Below are 24,586 nucleotides of genomic sequence, written 5' to 3'. Positions count from 1 at the left end.
CATATTGACTTGTTGGGTCAATATTTTATTCTGAGCCAATATGGCATTCAGAGTATCAATCTCAGGGACTCCTTTCTTCTGAGTTGTCCCATTATTCACAGGATTCCTTTCAGAAGTGTACATGAATTGGTTATTTGCAACCATTTTAATGAGTTCTTGAGCTTCTGCAGGCGTCTTCTTCAGATGAAAAGATCCTCCAGCAAAGCTATCCAATGACATCTTGGATAGTTCGGACAGACCATCATAGAAGATTCCTATGATGCTCCATTCTAAAAGCATGTCAGAAGGGCACCTTCTGATCAATTACTTGTATCTCTCCCAAGCTTCATAGAGGGACTCACCATCCTTCTGTCTAAAGGTTTGGACTTCCACTCTAAGCTTACTCAATTTTTGAGGTGGAAAAAACTTTGCCAAGAAGGCATTGACTAGCTTTTCCCAAGAGTTCAGGCTTTCCTTAGGTTGTGAATCCAACCATGTTCTAGCTCTGTCTCTTACAGCAAAAGGAAAGAGCATAAGTCTGTAGACTTCAGGGTCAACCCCATTGGTCTTAACAGTGTCACAGATTTGCAGGAATTCAGCTAAGAACTGATGAGGATCTTCCAATGGAAGTCCATGAAACTTGCAATTCTGTTGCATTAGAGAAACTAATTGAGGCTTAAGCTCAAAGTTGTTTGCTCCAATGGCAGGGATAGAGATGCTTCTCCCATAGAAATCAGGAGTAGGTGCAGTAAAGTCACCAAGCACCTTCCTTGCATTGTTGGCATTGTTGTTGTTTTCGGCTGCCATGGTTTCTTCTTCTTTGAAGAGTTCTGTTAGGCCCTCTAAAGAGATTTGTTCTTTAGCTTCTCTTAGCTTTCTCTTCAAGGTCCTTTCAGGTTCAGGATCAGCTTGAACAAGTATGCCTGTATCTTTGTTCCTGCTCATATGAAAGAGAAGAGAACAAGAAAATAGGAAATTCTCTATGTCACAGTATAGAGATTCCTTGAGGTGTCAGAGGAAAAGAAGAATAGAAGGAGGAGGTGGAGAAGAGGGAATTCAAACTTATCAAGAGGGACATAGTTCGAATTGCACCTTGATGAGGAGTCTTAGTCCTTTAAATAGAAGGATGTGAAAAGAGGGGAAGAATTTTCAAAAATAATTTAAAAAGATTTTGAAATAATTAAAAAGAAATTTGAAAATTTGATTGAGATTTTCGAAAACTAAGATTGGGAAAGAAATAAAGTGATTTTTGAAAAAGATTTTGAAATTAGAAAAAGATATGATTGAAAAAAATTAATTTTGAAAAAGATGTGATTGAAAAGATATGTTTGAAAAGATATGATTGAAAATCAATTTAGAAAAAGAAAATTTTTAAAATTAAAGTTGATTACTTGACTATCAAGAAATTAAAAGATATGATTTTAAAATTTAAAGTTTGATCCTTTCTTAATAGGCAAGTAAAAACATAAAAATTTTGAAGTAAATCTTTAATTATAGCAAGGATTCTTGAAAATAGTAAAAATAAATATAAAATGGAAAGAAATTGATTTTGAAAGAGATATGATTGAAAAGATATGATTTGAAAAAGATTTGATTTTGAAAAATTATGAAAACTTGAAAAAAATGTGAATTAAAAACAAAATCTTCCCTCTAGTGTCATCCTGGCGTTAAACACCCAGAATGGTGCCCATTCTGGCGTTTAACGCCCAAATCTCTACCTTTTTGGGTGTTAAACGCCCAGCCAGGTACCCTGGCTGGCGTTTAAACGCCAGTTTTCCTTCTTCACTGGGCGTTTTGAACGCCCAGCTTTTTCTGTTTGATTCCTCTGCTGAATGTTCTGAATCTTCAATTCTCTGTATTATTGACTTGAAAAGACATAGTTTTGAAAAATATTTTTGAATTTTTGATGATGAGAAACAATAAAAATGCAACTAAGATCAAATAAACAATGCATGTAAGACACCAAACTTAAAAGTTTGTATACTAAGGACTATAACAATGTAAAAATGCATATGAAAAACCAACAAAACACACTAAACAAGAGAATTTAAAGATCAGAGCAATGAAATCATCAAGAACAACTTAAAGATCAATGAAGAACAATATGTATAAATTCAAAAAATGCAAGAAGAAGAAAGTCATGCAATTGACACCAAACTTAAAAATTGATACTAGACTCAAACAAGAAACATAAAATATTTTTTTTTATGGTTTTATAAATTTTTTTGTGATTTTCGAAACTTATATGAAAAAGAAAATAAAGAGTATTAAAACTTTTAATAAGAATTCCAAGAATCATGCAATGTTAGTCTAAAGCTTCAGTCTAAAAAGGATTAGACATGTTTGGCCAAGCTTCAGCAGGACATTACATTCAATAGCTAAATTGATGAGAATCAATCAGCTTTTGTGATGGTGGGAACATCACCTTGAAAATCTAGAATTCATTCTTAAAAATTTTGAAGAAAAGATACCTAATCTAAGCAACAAGATGAACTGTCAGTTGTCCAAACTCGAACAATCCCCGGTAACGGCGCCAAAAACTTGGTGTTGTTGCCGAACCAAATTTGGCACTGTTGTTGCCGGAAACAAATGCGAAATTGTTGTTCGTTCATTCTTTCCTTCCTCGGCAACGGCGCCAAAAACTTGGTGCACAAAATTGGGATCATCAACAATGGGGCCAAAGGACTTGGAGCTCTCAAACGTGAATCACACTTTGTCACAATTCCGCACAACTAACCAGCAAGTGCACTGGGTCGTCCAAGTAATAAACCTTACGTGAGTAAGGGTCGATCCCACGGAGATTGTCGGCTTGAAGCAAGCTATGGTCATCTTGTAAATCTCAGTCAGGTGGATTCAAATGGTTATGGAGTTTAAGGTGATGAAAATAAACATAAAATAAAGATAGAGATACTTATGTAATTCATTGGTGGATTTCAGATAAGCGTATGAAGATGCTTTGTTCCCCTTGAACCTCTGCTTTCCTATTGCCTTCTTCCAATCATTCATACTCCTTTCCATGGCAAGCTTTATGTTGGGCATCACCGTTGTCAATGGCTACATCCCGTCCTCTCAGTGAAAATGGTCCTGATGCTCTGTCACAACATCGGCTAATCAGCTGTCGGTTATCGATCATGTCGGAATAGGATCCATTAATCCTTTTGCGTCTGTCACACGCCCCACAATCGCGAGTTTGAAGCTCGTCACAGTCATCCCTTCCCAGATCCTACTCGGAATACCACAGACAAGGTTTAGACTTTCCGGATCTCAGGAATGGCCGCCAATAATTCTAGCCTATACCACGAAGTTTCCAATCTTAGATTAGAAACCCAAGAGATACACACTCAATCGAAGGTAGAACGGAGGTGGTTGTCAGGCACACATTCATAGGTGAGAATGATGATGAGTGTCACGGATCATCACATTCATCAAGTTGAAGAACAAGTGATATCTTAGAGAAGAAGTAGGCGTGAATTGAATAGAAAAACAGTAGTAATTGCATTAATTCATGAGGAACAGCAGAGCTTCACACCTTAATCAATGGTGTGTAAAAACTCCACCGTTGAGAATACATAAGAACAAGGTCCAGGCATGGCCATGAGGCCAGCCTCCAAACGTGTCTAAGATAGCATAAGACTTCTCAAAGATTCAAAGTATGAAAATACAATAGCAAAAGGTCCTTTTTATAGAGAACTAGTAGCCTAGGGTTTACAGAAATCAGTAATTAATGCAGAAATCTTCTTCCGGGCCCACTTGATGTGTGCTTGGGCTGAGCATTGAAGCATTTTCGTGTAGAGACTTTTCTTGGAGTTAAACGCCAGCTTTTGTGCCAGTTTGGGCGTTTAACTCCAGCTTTTGTGCCAGTTTTGGAGTTAAACTAACTACGCTTTTAACAACGAATCAGGCTCATATAATAAATAATAGATAATAATTAGGATGACAAATTGGTTGCGCTCAGTTTCTGGTATTTCCTAGGTGTATTGAAAATTGGGTCGTTACAATTTGGTATCAGAGCAGTTCGTTCCTAGTAGAGCCTGGGGAGTGGACTGACCGTGCTTTATTGCATGCTCTGTTGTGTGTCTCATGCTTATAGGATATCTATTTGATATAAGTTGTATGATTGTCGCTGTGTAACCATTTTAGAGACTATTCACATTCTACCTGAAATGTTAAGACTGATCACCTTGATATTGAATGTGGGATGTGAATAGGACTCTGATGGATGCACGAAGACAAAGACATGGTATGCGACGGGAGAGTTCGGGAGATATCCCTATGAGAAGCGCAGAGGCTTTTATAGCTGCGACTCATGCCATGGCTGATGCTATGCGTGATACGATAAATGCAATTACCCGGGTAGTTAATCGTTTAAGGGAAAAGAACAATGAGTGGTGCACGAAATTACAATCACACTTTTGCAACTTTGCACAACTAACCAGCAAGTGCACTGGGTCGTCCAAGTAATACCTTACGTGAGTAAGGGTCGATCCCACGGAGATTGTCGGCTTGAAGCAAGCTATGGTTATCTTGTAACTCTTAGTCAGGATATCAATAATTCTCAGATTTAATTGTAAAAAGTAAAAGAACATGAAATAAATACTTGTTATGCAGTAATGAAGAACAGGTTGAGGCTTTGGAGATGCTTTGTCTTCTGAATCTCTACTTTCCTACTATCTTCTTCTTCATGCACGCAAGGCTCCTTCCATGGCAAGCTTTATGTTGGGCATCACCGTTGTCAATGGCTACTTCCCGTCCTCTCAGTGAAAATGTTCCAAATGCGCTGTCACCGCACGGCTAATCATCTGTCGGTTCTCGATCATGTCGGAATAGGATCCATTGATCCTTTTGTGTCTGTCACTACGCCCAACACTCGCGAGTTTGAAGCTCGTCATAGTCATCCCTTCCCAGATCCTACTCAGAATACCACAGACAACGTTTAGACATTCCGGATCTCAGGAATGGCTGCCAATAGTTCTAGCTTATACCACAAAGACTCTGATCTGAATCATGAGGCTAAGAGATATGCATTCAATCTAAGGTAGAACGGAGGTGGTTTTTAGGCACGCGTTCATAGGTGAGAATGATGATGAATGTCATGGATCATCACATTCATCAGGTTGAAGTGCGAAAGAATATCTTAGAATAGAAGCAAGCGTGATAGAATGGAAAACAGTAGTAATTGCATTAATTCATGAAAAACAACAGAGCTCCTCACCCCCCAACAATGGGGTTTAGAGACTCATGTAATAGAGAATACAATATGAAACATGTAAAGTGTCATGAGGTCCAAGATGAATCACTAAAAGTAGTTTTTATAGTAAACTGGTGACCTAGGGTTACAGAAAATGAGTAAGCTAGGGTGTTTAGTGTAAAAAATCCACTTTTGGGGTCCACTTGGTGTGTGCTTGGGCTGAACATTGAAGCTTTCATGTGTAGAGACTTTTCTTGGAGTTAGACGCCAGCTTTTGTGCCAGTTTGGGCGTTTAACTCCAGTTTTTGTGCCAGTTCTGGAGTTAAACGCCAAAATTCTTGAGCTGACTTGAAACGCCTATTTGGGCCATCAAATCTCGAGCAAAGTATGGACTATTATATATTGCTGGAAAGCCCAAGATGTCTACTTTCCAACGCAATTGAGAGAGCGCCAATTAAGCCTTTGTAGCTCCAGAAAATCCACTTTGAGTGCAGGGAGGTCAGAATCCAACAGCATCTGTAGTCCTTTTTCAGCCTCTGAATCAGATTTTTGCTCAGGTCCCTCAGTTTTAGCCAGAAAATACCTGAAATCACAGAAAAACACACAAACTCATAGTAAAGTCCAGAAAAGTGAATTTTAAATAAAAACTAATAAAAATATAATAAAAATCAACTAAAATATACTAAAAACATATTAAAAACAGTGCCAAAAAGCGTATAAATTATCCGCTCATCACAACACCAAACTTAAATTGTTGCTTGTCCCCAAGCAACTAAAAATCAAATAGGATAAAAAGAAGAGAATATACAATGAACTCCAAAAACATCTATGAAGATCAGTCTTAATTAGATGAGCGGGGCTATTAGCTTTTTGCTTTTGAACAGTTTTGGCATCTCACTTTTTCCTTTGAAGTTCAGAATGATTGGCATCTATAAGAACTCAGAATTCAGATAGTGTTATTGATTCTTCTAGTACAGTATGTTGATTCTTGAACACAGTTACTTTATGAGTCTTGGCCGTGACCTTAAGCATTTTGTTTCCAGTATTACCACCGGATACATAAATCCCACAGACACATAACTGGGTGAACCTTTTCAGATTGTGACTTAGCTTTGCTAGAGTCCCCAATTAGAGGTGTCCAGAGCTCTTAAGCACACACTTTTTGCTTTGGACCACGACTTTAACCGCTCAGTCTCAAGTTTTCACTTGACACCTTCACGCCACAAGCACATGGTTAGGGACAGCTTGGTCTAGCCGCTTAGGCCAGGATTTTATTCCTGTGGGCCCTCCTATCCACTGATGCTCAAAGCCTTGGATCCTTTTTATTACCCTTGCCTTTTGGTTTAAAGGGCTATTGGCTTTTTCTGCTTGCTCTTTTTTTTTTTGCAAGCTTTCTATTCAGTGCTTTTTCTTGCTTCAAGAATCAATTTTATGATTTTTCAGATCATCAAATAATATTTCTCCTTTTTCATCATTCTTTCAAGAGCCAACAATTTTAACATTCATAAACAACAAATTCAAACATATGCACTGTTCAAGCATTCATTCAGAAAACAAGAGTATTGCCACCACATCAAAATAATTAAACTGTTTTAAAATTTGAAATTCATTTACTTCTTTTTCTTTTTCAATTAAAAATACTTTTTTAATAAGAAAGGTGATGGATTCATAAGACATTCATAGCTTTAAGACATAAACTTTAAATTTTATTAGTCATGGAATGACAATAAGACTCAAAAATGAATATAAGAGTACTCTAATAATAATAGAAGACGGAAAATAAAAAACAGAAAAATAAATGACTCTTAAAATAGACTCTTAATAATAAAGGTTATCACAGAGTTAGGACTCAACAACCTTGATTTTGAGAAGTGGATGCTCCCTCAATCTGTGGGGTGCTTGGTCCTTCAAGGGAGAGCTTCTGGTGCTTCAGCTCCTGTAGCTCACGCCCCTGCTTCTCCTATTCCTTTAGCAGTTTGCAGAGCATGCAATTTTGATTCTGCTGTTCTTCCTTATGTTGTTCTATAGCTTCTTGCGGCTTGGTAACAGATACTTCTAGGCGGGTCCAGTAGTCAATTTCAGGAATTTTTGGAAGGAACTCCTGCGCCCTTCTTTTTATGGAGTTATCTTGCACTTGTCCTTCTGTTGACTTCTTGGTGATTGGGTGTTCGATTAGGATGAATTCATCTATTCCCATCCTCACCCCAGCATCTTTACATAGCAGAGAAATTAAGCTTGGGTAGGCCAGTTTGGCTTCAGTGGAGTTCTTGTTTGCAATTGTGTAAATCTCACAAAAAATCAGATGATGAATCTCCACTTCTTTTCCAAGCATAATACAATGAATCATCACTGCTCTTTTGACAGTGACCTCAGAGCGGTTGCTAGTGGGCAATAAAGAACGCCCAATAAAGTCCAGCCAGCCTCTTGTAACTGGTTTGAGATCTCCCCTCTTGAGTTGGTTTGGGACACCTTTTGAATTGGTTATCCACTTAGTTTCAGGGAGGCATATGTCCTCTAGAACTTGATCCAACCCCTTATCTACTCTCACCATTCTCTTATTAAAGGATTCTGGATCATCTTGTAGTTGAGGTAGTTTGAAGACCTCTCTTATTTTGTCCAGATGGAAGTAAATAAGCCTCCCTCTAACCATAGTTCGATAGGTGTGAAAGGCGGTTCCAGTTATTCTCTGCTTATCTGTCAGCCACAGATTTGAGTAGAATTTCTGAACCATGTTTCTTCCAACCTTTGTCTCAGGATTGGCTAGAATTTCCCATCCTCTGTTTCGAATTTGCTCTTGGATCTCCGGATATTCATCTTCTTTCAAATTGAATTTAACTTCCGGGATCACTGACCTTAGACCCATTATTTTGTGGTAATGGTCTGCATGCTCTTTGGTTAAGAACCTCTCTTGATTCCAAAGACTCTGTAGAGTATTCTCTTTCTTGCCTCTTGAATTGGTTTGTTTTTCCTTAGGTGCCATGATCTTGATGAGTCTTAGCTCAGTGATCACGGAAAAACACACCAAACTTAGAGGTTTGCTTGTCCTCAAGCAAAAGAAAGGAAAGAGGAGAGAGACAAGAAGAGCCAAATTCGAATGGTGGAGAGGAGGGGATGGCCGAATGTATATTTATAGGAGGAGGGGAGGGATTTCGAAAAAATTGAAAGAGATATGACATAGAGATATGATTGATGGAAGAAAATAAAATCATGATATGAAAAAGATGAGATTTGTAATTGAAAAAGATATAAAGATGTTAAATCTGAAAATTTGGTTATGCATCTAAGAAATAAGAGATGATATGATGAGTTGAAAAAGATTTGGAAAGAAATTAAGAGGATAATTGAGTTTTTGAAAAGATTTGGGAAGGATTTGAAAGAAAATTGAAAAGAGATTTAGAAAATTGTTGAATTTTGGAAAATTGAGGGTGAATGATGAAAGTTTGAAACATGTTTATGCAGAAAATTATGAGTCAAAACATGAAAATTTGAAAAAAAATTTGAAGTTGGAAACAAAATCTCCTCCCCCTGCCTTTCTGGCGTTAAACGCCAGAATGGATACCATCCTGGCGTTTAACGCCCAATTGTTGGCCATTATGGGCGTTTAACGCCCAGCCAGGTACCCTGGCTGGCGTTAAACGCCAGAAACCCCTTTATCACTGGGCATTTTTCTGAACACCCAGGTGATGACAAGTCATCCTAGCCTATTTTAGCTAGTCTTTTTCTTTTGTTTTCATTAGAATTATGCACTTTCTTGAGCTACAAGCAAGCTAATTGAGTAGATTTTCATGTTTCCCTTGATTGAACCAACCATATATGAATTCATGCCATTTCATGAGGTTTTATGCTATATTTGTTGCATATTATGAAAGAATGAATATCTCATGATTTTGAGCATAGCTTTGATGAGTTTGGTTGATTAATGATAGGAGAAGAAAGCTTGGAGAAAGGTTGAAGCAAGAAGGAATGGCTAGGAGTGAAGAGAGGACAATGGAATAAGTGAAATTGAACCAGGAAGCAAGAAGCTGGACCTAAAGTTAGCATCAAACTTTTGCACAAACTTTTGGTTGAAAAGTTATCCCCAACGTTAGCCCCCTAACTTGGAGGCTAATGTTGGAACTTGAAAATTCTCCCCTGGGCTCCAAAAGTTTGCGCCAACGTTAGCCCCCTAACTTGGAGGCTAACGTTGGCACATGAATTCCTCCCTGGCCATCCAACGTTTGCGCCAACGTTAGCCCCCTAACTTGGAGGCTAACGTTGGCACATGAATTCCTCCCTGGCCATCCAACGTTTGCACCAACGTTAGCCCCCTAACTTGGAGGCTAACGTTGGCACATGAAAATTCAATGGGAGAGGGGCAAAAGTTTGCGCCAACGTTAGCCCCCTAACTTGGTGGCTAACGTTGGCGCCACAAGCACACTAGGCAAGGCCAACGTTCATACCAGCAAAATTGTGCTGGCTGCTATGAAAAGTTGGAGCCAAAGTTAGACCCCTAACTTTTGGTTCAAACTTTTGGTCCAACTTTTGCTAACCTAAAAACCGGTTCAATTGGTTCACTTTGGTTCTTCTCCTAACTTCAAGAGCAATCAACCAAGGCCTCTTTCAACCCAATTCCACCAAGAGCAAAGGCCCAACTCAAGGCTTGAAGATCATTTGAAGAAAGTGTATAAATAGGATAGAATTCAAGTTTTCGGAGAGCTTTCCTTTTGAAATTTTCATAATAGTTTTCGGAGAGCTTTTGTTATTGAGTGAACTTTAATTTCTTTGTTTTCCATTGCTTTCAATTTCATTTTACATTTGTCTTGGATCTTGGATTGGAGAATTGAAGAAATTCTGTTTCAATCTCAATCTTGGATCTCTCTGTTTCTTTACTGTTAATTGAATTTCATTTCCGGTTAACTGCTCTTCATCTATTCTCTTTGCAATTTACAATTCCCTTGCAATTGTTCTTGTTGGATCTAGGAAGGCATTGAGATCTAGACTTGGTTTTCTAGTCTCTGGGTCCTGAGATCCAAATCCCCAATTTACATTCTGTTTCTTTCCTTTCTATGTTCATTTACTTTTCTGCTTCATATCCGGTTCAATCTCAATTCCCTTTCCCTCTTCTGTTTAATGCAATTCAACTTTTCCTTGTTTAAATTCTGCAAATCCATTCCCCAATTCCCTTTACAATTCCAGCTGTTTACATTTCTTGCACTTTAAGATTCCGTAATTTACATTTCTTGCACTTTAAGTTTCTGCTATTTAATTTCTTGTCCTTTATGTTTCAGCAATTTATTTCTTGTTCTCTTTACTTCAATGCAATTTGATTCTGCAAGTCACAAATCATCCAATCAACACTTGATTCACTTGACTAAATCAACCACTAAGCTAAAATTGCTCAATCCTTCAATCCCTGTGGGATCGACCTCACTCCCGTGAGTTTTTATTACTTGATACGACCCGGTACACTTGCCGGTTAAATTTGTGTGTTTTGGGAGAGATTTATTTTTCCTCCAAAATACTCATCAAGTTTTTGGCGCCGTTGCCGGGGATTGATTAGATTGACAATGATTAAGTGAGGTGGTGATCTAGATCAAGCACTTTTTCTTTAATTTTGATTAACCCACTAACTGTTTGATTTTTTGCTTAAACTAACTAACACTTCAATCTGGCAGTAAATTGAAGTGTCACTGGTTTTGTGCATTTCTCATGCTCTGCTTGTATGTCAGGAACAAGAAGAACCACCCAAACCTCAGATGGGGAGATAACCATGCCCAAAACCAACAACCATGGCAGAGGAACTCAAACCAACACAACCCAAGAAGCAACCAAAACCACAACCAGCAGCAGACTAACCAAAACCCCTATAGAAAACCTCAAAACAACTACCCCAACATTAACCAATACCAACCTAATAACCAACCCACCAACCAAAATGCCTACCATCCACTACCCACATCTCATAACCCACCTCAAGTATCACCTGAAGCCCAAAGAATCACTCACTTGGAGGCCATGATGGACAAAATGCTGAAACACCAGGAAATGGTAGCCAAGAATCAGGAAGCCTCCCTGAAGAGCCTACAGAGACAGATGGGGCAACTCTCCAAGCAAGTATCTATTGAGAGACCTTCAAACTCACTGCCCAGTGACACAATTCCAAATCCTAAGGAAGAATGCAAGGCAATACAATTAAGGAGTGGGAGAACATTGATAAGCAACAATGACACTACAAGGAAGCAAGCAAAGAACATCAAAGAACCAACAGAGGATGAGAAGCAAACAAAGGCAGATGAGGCTAAGGAACAAGTTGTGATGCCAAACAAAGACACTGAGAAACTCAAAGAGAAGGACAACTAGCCACATAGCTCTAAAGAAGTAGCTCAGGGGCAGCAGCAAATAGGAAAAAGCATCACACCTCCACTGCCATATCCCCAGAGGTTCAACAAAGAGGTTAAAGACCAGCATTTTCACAAGTTCCTTGAGATCTTTAAGAAGCTAGAAATTAATATCCCCTTTGCTGAAGCACTTGAGCAAATGCCTCTATACTCCAAGTTTCTGAAGGATCTCATCAACAAGAAAAGAAGCTGGGATGAGAAAGAAATCATAATGATTACTGAGGAATGCAGGGCCTTGATTCAAAAGGGGCTTCCTCCCAAGCTTGAGGATCCAGGGAGCTTCCTGTTGCCTTGCACCATTGGGGAATTGACCATCACTAAAGCAATGTGCGATCTCGGAGCGAGTATTAACTTAATACCATCCTCCTTGGTGAAAAAGCTGAATATAGAGGAGGTCAAACCAGTACAAATGTCTTTGGAGCTGGTAGACAAGTCAATGGTATACCCCAGGGGTGTAATTGAAAATCTTTTGGTCAAGGTGGACAGTTTTATTTACCCTGCTGATTTTGTGGTTCTAGAATCAAACGATGATGATGGTGACTCTGTTATACTGGGAAGGCCATTTTTGGCCACTGCTAGAGCTATCATAGACGTAGAGGAAGGGGAATTAACTCTAAGGATGCATGACCAGAGTGTTACTCTGAAGGTTTTACCAGAGGCACAATTTAGCAGGGAGAAGAAAGACTATATAAAAAATGACCAGGAAAGTCACAGCAACATCCCAATGCTAAGGATTGTGCAGACTGATGAAAAAGCCCAAGAGGGTACTAGAGTGTTAGCCACTGAAAAGAGAGGCCCCCAAGGAAAGCCTATGGCCAGAAAAGAAAGATCAACAAAAGGAAAGATGAAATGCAGAAACAAAGCAAAAAGGGGCTGGAAGAATAGAAAGATTCCAACAGAGGGGCTTTCCAAGGGTGACAAAGTGCAACTGATATATCAACAGCTGGGGGCAAATCAACAAACCGAGGATTACTACACTGTCAGCAACATACTATCATTAGAGCATGCTGAAATAGAACACCAGAAAACAAAGAAGAGGATCACGGTCAGAGGAGACAAATTGAGGCCCTACAAGCACCAACCACCATAAAAGAAAGTCTCAATGTCAAGCTAGTGACAATAAAAGAGCGCTCCATGGGAGGCAACCCATGCTTTAAGATTCATGTCATTTTAAATTCAATAAGTTATGATCATTTGAGCATGAATTTATTTCTCTTTTCATGAACATATCCATTGACTGCATGCACTGTTATGAAACATATACTAAGTTTAGTGTGCCTCCAAGCACACTAAACCAATGTTACAAAGAATTTCATTTCACATGCTTAAAATGTTTTGATAGAGCATATGGCCGAACACTAAGTTTGGTGTCCACATAGCTTCATGAAAATTTGAAACTCATGCATCAATAATCATACATTTGTTATTTTCCAAAACCTTATAAATAGAAAAATTCTTATTCGGTAATGAAGGCATTAATTGTGATGTACCCTTTGACAAGAAACAAGTTTAGTGTTCATCAAACCTTGATGCACCGATTCAAGGATACAATTAATCCTTCATGAAAAAAAAAAAGAAAAAGAAAGTGTAATGGAAACAATTCTTATGAACATGTAACATTTGAACTTCACTAGTTGGAGGAAGAGACTCATTTCTTTATACATTACCAAACATTAAGTTTGGTGTCCTCCAAAGAGAGTGTCACGGTTCAAATGAGATAAGAATTGATGGTTCACAAAGTTTTAATAAAAAGCACACCCTTGCTACGGTTGGATAAGACTAATGTATGTTGTCTTGTTGTGGTGACTAGGAGGTCAAAGAATCTTCAAAGAAAAAGACAAGACAAAGGAAAGCATAGCATAAAGACAAAATCCCATCACATGCTTCAAGAAAGAAATCTGCCACTCCTTGAGAATGATTACGGCAAAGGCAAGGGAAGGAGCAAATTTTGTCTTCATTCATCCATACATGCACACCTTTGATCCCCATAGTGTCTAATTGCATCCTAGCCCTTCATTGCTCATTTAAAAGCATACCACCTTCAAGCCATGCACATGACCGAATCACTTCTCAACATAACAAGCCTTGTGCAATCTTTCTCTTACTTTAAACTCCAACCACTTAAACTTCTCTTCTTAATTTCTTGTCATAGCAAGTCCGGTCCTAATTTCTTTCTCCTCCAAACATACATCAAACTCTCCAACATTCTTTACATTCCCTCTCAACCAACCAAGTGATCATGGCATCCTCCTCAAGAACCAAACGACGAAAAGGAAAAGATCCAATAGTGGAGGAAGAAACACATGAATATGACCAACGGAGGTTCAAGTCTTGGTTTCATCAAATGCAAATTCAATGGATGAACGAGAAAAGAATCTATCCTGAAATTCCATTCATGTTGCCGGATGATGGATGTCAAGAAATGAAGAACGAAATCCGGAAGAGGAGATGGGAGGAACTTACATCACCAGCCACCCGAATTAATACCAATATCATAAGAGAGTTCTATGCAAATGTCCCAAGGCTTGACATGCGTGAGCCCCCAACGTACAAGAGCTATGTGCGGGGGGTGGAAGTAGACTTTAGCCCGGATGCAATCAAAAAAGTCTTGAAACTAAAGTCAGTCCGCTTTGATGAACCGGGATACCAACAAAGATTGAATGAGGATCAGGATTATGAAGAGATTGCGAGAGACATTTGTTTTGAGAACTCAGAGTGGGAAGGAGATAACAAGAACAGATACAAGTTCCTGAAGAGATGTAACCTCACTCCGGAAGCAAAAGGATGGTATGAGTTGATGAAAAGATCAATTCTGGGCACAGTAAACACCTCGGAAGTTAACAGGGAGAGAGCCGTGATGCTGCATTGTATCATGGTGGGTGGAGAGATAAGAGTTCATGATATCCTTGCAAGAGACATTCAAAAGCTAGCTGAAAAGAATTCGGCCGGATCTTGGTTGTACTATCCAAGTACCATTTGGAGGTTGTGTGCAAAGGCTAAAGTTCCATTGGAAGAGGAGAATCCAATGTGGTTAAGCCAAGGCATGCACATAACCATTGAACGAATGATGATGCCCCTTGAAGCACATCAAGGCCGAAGACCACATGGAGGAAGGGAAAGAGAAGAGCCAATGGAAGAAGATGAGCCACACATAGAAGAAGAGCCACAAGAGGAGGAGGAACAACCACACTTTTTCCCACATGGTAATATGGATATGACTCAAATGCAAGAAGCAATAGGAAGATTGTCTCAACAGTACACGAGAATCCAAGAAAGGCAAGAGGAATACCATTCTCTGTACATGAAGAACCAACAAGCACAAGAAGAAAGAGAGCTAAGAATAATGAGCAAACAAAGTGAATTCGAGTCAAAATTCCTTGTGATGCAAGAAGAACATGCCTTTCAATCTCATGAATCTTTTGGGAAGTTGGAACAAATGCAAGCTGAAAGTTTGAAGGCTTTCAAGGAGTTCACAACACTCCAAGATGCAAGGTATGAAGTACAAGCCGATTACAACGTCAATAGCCAAATCAAACTAAACTATATTGGAGAACATTTGCACAACATGGATCCGGCGTTCCCAACTTTTGATGAATTCTTTAAAATGAGAAGTGAGGTAGAAGTAAGCAGGGCTATGAGACTTGAAGATAGAGTGGAAGAGGCTATGAATAAGGCTGGCTTTTGGCAAGATCAACAGGCACCAAACAAGGATGGTGGGAACACTAGCAGCCAAGTGTATGAAAGGAGAAAGAAAAGGCATGACAAATGAAAGGTGGACTTGCTCCTTATTCATCACTACAAAATCCATCTGTTCTAAGTTGTCTTTGCATTTTTAAGTAGTCATTTAAAAGTCTTTGCATTATGTTTGTTTCTTTTAAAATAAGTAGGCTAGTTTATGTGTGTGCTTGTGTGTTTATTTTCACTTGACAAGAAGCATGTGTTGTCCCCTGCATCTTTAAATTCAATAAAAGAACAGTTTGAATGTGAAGTAAAATGGTTTCTGTTAGATAGAAGTGGAATAAAAGTAATTGGTGGTATGTGTGTGATTGTATAATAGCTCACTTTTAGTGGATAAAGAGCTAGGATATCTCCTTCTAAGTAAAGAGTGGCCTACTGTCTATGAATCTCAATTGAATTAAATTCCTTGGTTAGAAAGAAAAACAAAAAGAAGGAAAGAAAAAAAAAAGAGATAGCCAAAAAGTGGCAGAACAAAAGAAAAACAAAAAGAAACAAAGCTGGACACCAATAGCTTGAACTTTGAAATATATGCCTGTGATGTCTTTGTACTAGGATCTGCTTGGATTAGTAAGCTCTTAGGAGTGCCTCAACACTCGGTGACTTGGGTTAACTAATCCGGGATCATCAGCTGAAAGTCCACTATCAAGAGCAACCTATCTACAAGGCATTTAGTAACCCAAAGAGGTGCTGGACATCAATGTTTTAAGAAGGAATGTGAGCCAAGTGTCTATGGTGAATAATGTGTCAAGTATAAAGAAAAGAAAATGAACTTGCTACACATGACACTCAAATAAAGCTTATGAACAAAGTAATAGCCAAGGATAAAGGAATAATGAGAGGTCATAGCAGTATGTCACTTGAAGCTTGAAGGAGACTTTCTAGGCCTAGGAGTCAATAAGAAGTGAGTATTGGCATATCCACACAAAACCCCATGAACTATCAATAATACTCTGCTAGCATGAACATCATCTTCTATTTCATTCTTTCTTCTCAATAAATCTTTTCTTGCTTGGGGACAAGCAAGCTTTAAGTTTGGTGTTGTGATGACAAGTCATCCTAGCCTATTTTAGCTAGTCTTTTTCTTTTGTTTTCATTAGAATTATTCACTTTCTTGAGCTACAAGCAAGCTAATTGAGTAGATTTTCATGTTTCCCTTGATTGAACCAACCATATATGAATTCATGCCATTTCATGAGGTTTTATGCTATATTTGTTGCATATTATGAAAGAATGAATATCTCATGATTTTGAGCATAGCTTTGATGAGTTTGGTTGATTAATGATAGGAGAAGAAAGCTTGGAGAAAGGTTGAAGCAAGAAGGAATGGCTAGGAGTGAAGAGAGGACAATGGAATAAGTGAAATTGAACCAGGAAGCAAGAAGCTGGACCTAAAGTTAGCATTAAACTTTTGCACAAACTTTTGGTTGAAAAGTTAGCCCCATAACTTGGAGGCTAACGTTGGAACTTGAAAATTCTCCCCTGGGCTCCAAAAGTTTGCGCCAACGTTAGCCCCTAACTTGGAGGCTAACGTTGGCACATGAATTCCTCCCTGGCCATCCAACGTTTGCGCCAACGTTAGCCCCCTAACTTGGAGGCTAACGTTGGCACATGAATTCCTCCCTGGCCATCCAACATTTGCACCAACGTTAGCCCCCTAACTTGGAGGCTAACGTTGGCACATGAAAATTCAATGGGAGAGGGGCAAAAGTTTGCGCCAACGTTAGCCCCCTAACTTGGTGGCTAACGTTGGCGCCACAAGCACACTAGGCAAGGCCAACGTTAGGGTCAAAGTTAGACCCCTAATGGTTGCACCAACGTTCATACCAGCAAAATTGTGCTGGCTGCTATGAAAAGTTGGAGCCAAAGTTAGACCCCTAACTTTGGCTCAAACTTTTGGTCCAACTTTTGCTAACCTAAAAACCGGTTCAATTGGTTCACTTTGGTTCTTCTCCTAACTTCAAGAGCAATCAACCAAGGCCTCTTTCAACCCAATTCCACCAAGAGCAAAGACCCAACTCAAGGCTTGAAGATCATTTGAAGAAAGTGTATAAATAGGATAGAATTCAAGTTTTCGGAGAGCTTTCCTTTTGAAATTTTCATAATAGTTTTCGGAGAGCTTTTGTTATTGAGTGAACTTTAATTTCTTTGTTTTCCATTGCTTTCAATTTCATTTTACATTTGTCTTGGATCTTGGATTGGAGAATTGAAGAAATTCTGTTTCAATCTCAATCTTGGATCTCTCTGTTTCTTTACTGTTAATTGAATTTCATTTCCGGTTAACTGCTCTTCATCTATTCTCTTTGCAATTTACAATTCCCTTGCAATTGTTCTTGTTGGATCTAGGAAGGCATTGAGATCTAGACTTGGTTTTCTAGTCTCTGGGTCCTGAGATCTAAATCCCCAATTTACATTCTGTTTCTTTCCTTTCTATGTTCATTTACTTTTCTGCTTCATATCCGGTTCAATCTCAATTCCCTTTCCCTCTTCTGTTTAATGCAATTCAACTTTTCCTTGTTTAAATTCTGCAAATCCATTCCCCAATTCCCTTTACAATTCCAGCTGTTTACATTTCTTGCACTTTAAGATTCCGTAATTTACATTTCTTGCACTTTAAGTTTCTGCTATTTAATTTCTTGTCCTTTATGTTTCAGCAATTTATTTCTTGTTCTCTTTACTTCAATGCAATTTGATTCTGCAAGTCACAAATCATCCAATCAACACTCGATTCGCTTGACTAAATCAACCACTAAGCTAAAATTGCTCAATCCTTCAATCCCTGTGGGATCGACCTCACTCCCGTGAGTTTTTATTACTTGATACGACCCGGTACACTTGCCGGTTAAATTTGTGTGTTTTGGGAGAGATTTATTTTTCCTCCAAAATACTCATCACCAGGATGCTGCAATTCTGGCATTAAACGCCCAGAATGGTACCCATTCTGGCGTTTAACACCCAAAATGGTACCTTTACTGGCGTTAAACGCCCAAAATGCCCTTTACTGGCGTTTTCTTGCCAGCAAGCTCCTTTTCTCTGCTTTTTGCACTGAATCCTTCTGTAACTCTATGAATTCCTTCAATTTTGATGATTAACCTTTGAAGAAAAATGTATATCAAACTTCTACAAGTATTAATTAAAACAAATAACTTGCTACTGGCTAGGTTGCCTCCCAGCAAGCGCTTCTTTATTGTCTTTAGCTGGACCTTTACTGAGCTTCATTCAAGCCTCAGTTTTGATCATTCTTGCTTAAAATTGCTTTCAAGATAATGTTTAATTATCTATCCATTTACAATGAATTTTTTGTCAGAATCAATATCTTGAAGCTTAACATATCCATATGGTGACACTCCTGTAATCACATATGGTCCCCTCCACCGGATTTTAATTTCCCGGGGAATAATCTGAGCCTAGAGTTGAACAGCAGAACTTTTTGTCCTGGCTCAAAGACTCTGGATGATAATTTCTTGTCATGCCACTTTTTTGCTTTTTCCTTATAAATTTTTGCATTTTCAAAAGCATTGAGTCTGAACTCGTCTAGCTCATTTAGCTGGAGCAATCTTTTCTCACCAGCTAACTTAGCATCCAGGTTTAGGAATCTGGTTGCACAGTAGGCTTTATGTTCCAGTTCAACGGGCAGATGACAGGCCTTACCATACACAAGCTGGTATGGAGAGGTTCCTATAGGAGTCTTGAATGCTTTTCTGTATGCCCACAGAGCATCATCCAAGCTCTTTGCTCAATCCTTTCTACGGGCAATTACAGTCTGTTCCAGGATTCTCTTTAGTTCTCTATTAGAGACTTCAGCCTGCCCATTTGTCTGTGGATGATACGGAGTTGCTACTTTGTGGCTAATTCCATATCGAACCATAGCAGAGTAAAGTTGTTTATTGCAGAAATGGGTGCCCCCATCACTGATTAGTACTCTGGGAACACCAAATCTGCTGAAAATATATTTCTGGAGGAACTTCAGCACAGTCTTGATATCATTAGTGGGTGTGGCAACTGCCTCCACCCATTTAGATACGTAGTCTACTGCCACCAGAATATAAGTGTTTGAGTATGATGGTGGGAAAGGACCCATGAAGTCAATACCCCATACATCAAACAACTCAATCTCTAAGATCCCTTGTTGAGGCATGGCATAACCATGAGGCAAGTTACCAGCTCTTTGGCAACTGTCACAGTTACGCACAAACTCTCGGGCATCTCTATAGAGAGTAGGCCAATAGAAGCCACATTGGAGGACTTTAGTGGTTGTTCGCTCACTTCCAAAACGTCCTCCATACTGTGATCCATGGCAATGCCACAGGATCTTCTGTGCCTCCTCTCTAGGGACGCATCTGCGGATCATTTCGTCAGCGCATCTCTTAAAGAGATATGGTTCATTCCATAAGTAGTACTTTGCATCAGAAATTACTTTTTTCTTTTGCAACCTGCTGTACTCCTCCGGTATGAACCTCACAGCTTTATAATTTGCAATGTCTGCAAACCATGGTTCTTCCTGAATGGCAAAAAGTTGCTCATCCGAAAAGGTCTCAGAGATCTCAGTAGGAGGGAGGGATGCCCCTGCTACTGGTTCTATCCGGGACAGGTGATTAGCTACCTGGTTCTCTGTCCCTTTTCTGTCTCTTATTTCTATATCAAACTCTTGGAGAAGCAACACCCGTCTTATGAGCCTGGGTTTTGAATCCTGCTTTGTGAGTAGATATTTAAGAGCAGCATGGTCAGTATACACAATCACTTTTGAACTTACTAAATAGGATCTAAACTTGTCAATGGCATAAACCACTGCAAGTAACTCCTTTTCTGTGGTTGTGTCATTCTTCTGTGCGTCATTTAGAACACGACTGGCATAGTAAATGACGTGCAGAAGATTGTTATGCCTTTGTCCCAACACTGCACCAATGGCATGGTCACTGGCATCACACATTAATTCGAATGGTAATGTCCAGTCAGGTGCAGAGATGACTGGTGCTATGACCAGCTTGGCTTTCAGGGTCTCAAATGCCTGCAGACACTCTGTGTCAAACACAAATGGCGTGTCAGCTACTAGCAGGTTGCTTAGAGGTTTTACAATTTTTGAAAAATCCTTTATGAACCTCCTATAGAATCCTGCATGCCCCAGAAAGCTTCTGATTGCCTTAACATTGGCAGGTGGTGGTAATTTCTCAATTACCTCTACCTTGGCTTGATCCACCTCTATCCCCTTGCTTGAAATTTTGTGCCCATGGACAATTCCTTCAGTCACCATAAAGTGACATTTTTCCCAGTTTAAGACCAGGTTAGTCTCTTGGCACCTTTTCAGGACAAGTGCTAGATGATCAAGACAGAAGCTGAATGAGTCTCCAAATACTGAGAAGTCATCCATGAAGACTTCCAGTAACTTCCCTACCATATCAGAAAAGATAGAGAGCATGCACCTCTGAAAGGTTGCAGGTGCATTGCATAGACCAAAAGGCATTCTTCTGTAAGCAAATACTCCAGATGGACATGTGAATGCTGTTTTTTCTTGGTTTTGAGGATCCACTTCAATTTGGTTGTAGCCTGAATAGCCATCCAAAAAGCAGTAGTATTCATGGCCTGCTAGTCTCTCTAGCATCTGGTCTATGAATGGTAAAGGAAAATGATCCTTTCTGGTGGCTGTATTGAGCCTTCTGTAGTCAATACACATACGCCACCCTGTAACTGTTCTTGTGGAAACTAGTTCATTCTTTTCATTATGAACCACTGTCATGCCTCCCTTCTTGGGGACAACTTGGACAGGGCTCACCCAGGGGCTATCAGAAATAGGATAAATAATCCCAGCCTCTAGTAACTTAGTGACCTCTTTCTGTACCACTTCCTTCATGGCTGGATTTAGCTGCCTCTGTGGTTGAACCACTGGCTTGGCATCATCCTGCAATAGGATTTTGTGCATGCATCTTGCTGGGCTAATGCCCTTAAGGTCACTTATGGACCACCCAAGAGCTGTCTTGTGTGTCCTTAGCACTTGAATTAGTGCTTTCTCTTCCTGTGGATTTAAAGCAGAGCTTATGATCACTGGAAAAGTGTCACCCTCTTCCAGAAATGCATATTTCAGGGATGGTGGTAGTGGTTTGAGATCTGGTTTAAGAGGTTTCTCCTCTTCCTGAGGGATTTTTAGAGGTTCTTTTATTTCCTCTGGTTCCTCCAAATCAGGCTGAACATCTTTAAAGATGTCCTCTAGCTCTGATTCAAGACTCTCAGTCATATTGATCTCTTTCACCAAAGAGTCAATAATATTAGTGCTCATGCAGTCATTTGATGTGTCTGGAAGCTGCATAGCTTTGACAGCATTTAACTTGAACTCATCTTCATTGACTCTCAGGGTCACTTCCCCTTTTTGTACATCAATAAGAGTTCGTCCAGTTGCTAGGAAAGGTCTTCCTAGAATGAGAGTTGCACTCTTGTGCTCCTCCATTTCCAGCATTACAAAGTCAGTGGGAAAGGCAAATGGCCCAACCTTGACAATCATGTCCTCAATGATGCCTGATGGATATTTAATGGAGCCATCACCAAGTTGAAGACATATCCGGGTTGGTTTGACTTCTTCAATCAACCCAAGCTTTCTGATAGTGGATGCAGGTATTAGGTTGATACTTGCTCCAAGGTCACATAGAGCTGTCTTGGTGCAAGCACCCTCTAATGTGCATGGTATCATAAAGCTTCCTGGATCTTGAAGCTTTTCTGGTAAGCTTTTTAGAATGACTACACTGTATTCTTCAGTGAGAAACACTCTTTCAGTTTCTCTCCAATCCTTCTTATGACTTAAGATCTCTTTCATGAACTTAGCATAAGAGGGTATTTGCTCAAGTGCTTCTGCAAACGGGATCTTTATTTCAAGAGTCCTGAGATAGTCTGCAAAGCGGACAAATTGTTTATCCTGTTTGGCTTGGTGGAGCTTCTGAGGATAAGGTATCTTGGCTTTATATTCTTCAACCTTAGTTGCTGTAGGTTTATTCCCTACAGAAGTGGTTGGAGAAGCCTTCTTAGAGGGGTTAATATCAGCACTTGCAGGTGTCTGACTCCTCATTGGCATTTAAATGCCAGGATTGGGTGCTGAATGGGCGTTTAACGCTAGCTTCCCACCCTTTTCTGGCATTTGAACGCCAGAACTGGGCAAGGAATGGGCGTTCAACGCCAACTTTTTCCCTTTTTCTGGCGTTTAAACGCCAGGGTTATTCCTCTCTGGGCTCTTGATGTCCTCGGAGGGATTTTGGGCACTGGTTTGGTCATCCTCTGTCATTTGTTCCTTTCTTGACTTTTTACTACTTTGAGCTGAGTTATTCAATGTCTTCCCGCTCCTTAGTTGGACAGCTTGACATTCTTCTGTTATCTGTTTAGATAGCTGCTGTCTTGTCTGATTCAATTGTGCTTCTATATTATTGTTAGCATTTTTAGTGTCTTGGAGCATCTCTTTGAATTCTGCTAATTGTTTTGTCATAAGGAGTAATTGCTGATTAAGTTCAACAATCTGTTCTTGAGGATTAGGATTAGTAGTTACTGCCATAGCCTCTTCTTTTATGGAGGACTCACTGTTTGAGTACAGATGTTGATTTCTAGCAACTGTATCTATGAGTTCTTGAGCCTCTTCAATTGTTTTTCTCATGTGTATAGATCCACTAGCGGAGTGGTCTAGAGACATTTGAGCTCTTTCTGTAAGCCCATAGTAAAAGATGTCTAACTGTACCCACTCTGAAAATATTTCAGAGGGGCATTTCCTTAGCATCCCTCTATACCTCTCCCAGGCATTATAAAGGGATTCATGATCCTCTTGTTTAAAGCCTTGGATGTCCAGCCTTAGCTGTGTCATCCTTTTTGGAGGGTAAAATTGATTCAGGAATTTGTCTGATAACTGTCTCCATATTTTTATGCTTGCTGTGGGTTGGTTATTTAACCACCTCTTAGCTTGATCTTTTATAGCAAATGAAAATAGTAATAATCTGTAGACATCCTGATCCACTTCTTTATCACGTACTGTGTCAGCAATTTGTAAGAACTGTGCCAGAAACTCAGTAGGTTCTTCCTATGGAAGACCGGAATACTGGCAATTTTGCTGCACCATGATAATGAGCTGAGGATTTAGCTCAAAACTGCTTGCTTTGATGGGAGGTATACAGATCCTACTCCCATATGCAGCTGTAATGGGGTTAGCATATGACCCCAAAGTCCTTCTGGATTGTTCATTTCCACTGATGTCCATGATGGAGAAAAGGGAATTGATATGAATTGTAAATAAATTATATTTTTATTTTTTTTATTTAATTAAAAGTGACCGAAATTAAAATAGAATAGAATAAAATAAATGGAAAATAAAATAAATAAAATTTCAAAAAAAAAAGAAAATAAAAGCAAATTGAAGACTAAATTAATTAATTAATTAAAAAGATTTTGAAATTAGCAATCAAAAAGATATGATTGAAAATTATTTTGAAAAAGATTTGATTGAGAAGATATTATTGCAATTTATTAAAAAAAGATATGATTGAAAATTATTTTGAAAAAGATATGATTGAGAAGATATGATTACAATTTAAAAAAAGATGTGATTGAAAAGATATGATTGAAGAAATTAAAAAGATTTGATTTTTGAAAAAGATTTGAAAATATCAATTTTTGAAATTAGGATTTTGACTTGACTAAAAAAAAGATATGATTTTGAAAATCTTTGACTAAATTAATGCAAAATTTCGAAATTTATGAGTAAAATAAGGAAAGGATATTTTTTTTTTTGAATTTTAATGCGGAAAGAGAAAAACAACAAAATGACACTAAACTTAGAAATTTTAGATCAAAACACAGAGAACAAACAAGAAAACTTTGAATGTCAAGATGAACACCAAGAACACTATGAAGATCAAGATGAACACCAAGAACAAATTTTTGAAAAATTTTTAAATAAATAAAAGCACAAGGGACACCAAACTTAAAATTTATAGAAAATAAAACACAAATTTTCGAAAATTTAAAGAAAAACACAAAGAAGACACCAAACTTAGAATTTTTTAAAAATCAAGAAAGAACTAAGGACATGCAATTTCGAAAAATTAAAAGAAAATAAAAGCATGCAATTGACACCAAACTTAAAATATGAAACTAAACTCAAATAAAAGACTCTAAACCAACAAAAATAAAATATACCTAATCTAAGCAACAAGATAAACCATCAGTTGTCCAAACTCGAACAATCCCTGGCAACGGCGCCAAAAACATGGTGCACTAAATTACAATCACACTTTTGCAACTCCGCACAACTAACCAGCAAGTGCACTGGGTCGTCCAAGTAATA

The 24,586-nt window shown here is 38.8% G+C and overlaps 1 non-coding gene across 1 annotated transcript; it reads left to right on the top strand.

Moving 5' to 3' along the window:
• The first annotated feature begins 273 nt into the window (after positions 1–273).
• LOC112781999 (small nucleolar RNA R71) lies at positions 274–381 on the top strand. The gene has a single exon (XR_003192744.1). It is a non-coding gene; the product is annotated as a small nucleolar RNA R71 (small nucleolar RNA).
• The last annotated feature ends 24,205 nt before the right edge of the window (positions 382–24,586 follow it).

The sequence above is a fragment of the Arachis hypogaea genome, chromosome 19 (assembly GCF_003086295.3).
Source record: "Arachis hypogaea cultivar Tifrunner chromosome 19, arahy.Tifrunner.gnm2.J5K5, whole genome shotgun sequence".
Taxonomy (NCBI): Eukaryota; Viridiplantae; Streptophyta; class Magnoliopsida; order Fabales; family Fabaceae; genus Arachis; species Arachis hypogaea.
Note: the sequence above shows the minus strand (reverse complement) of the source record. Positions and strands in the feature narration are given on the sequence as shown.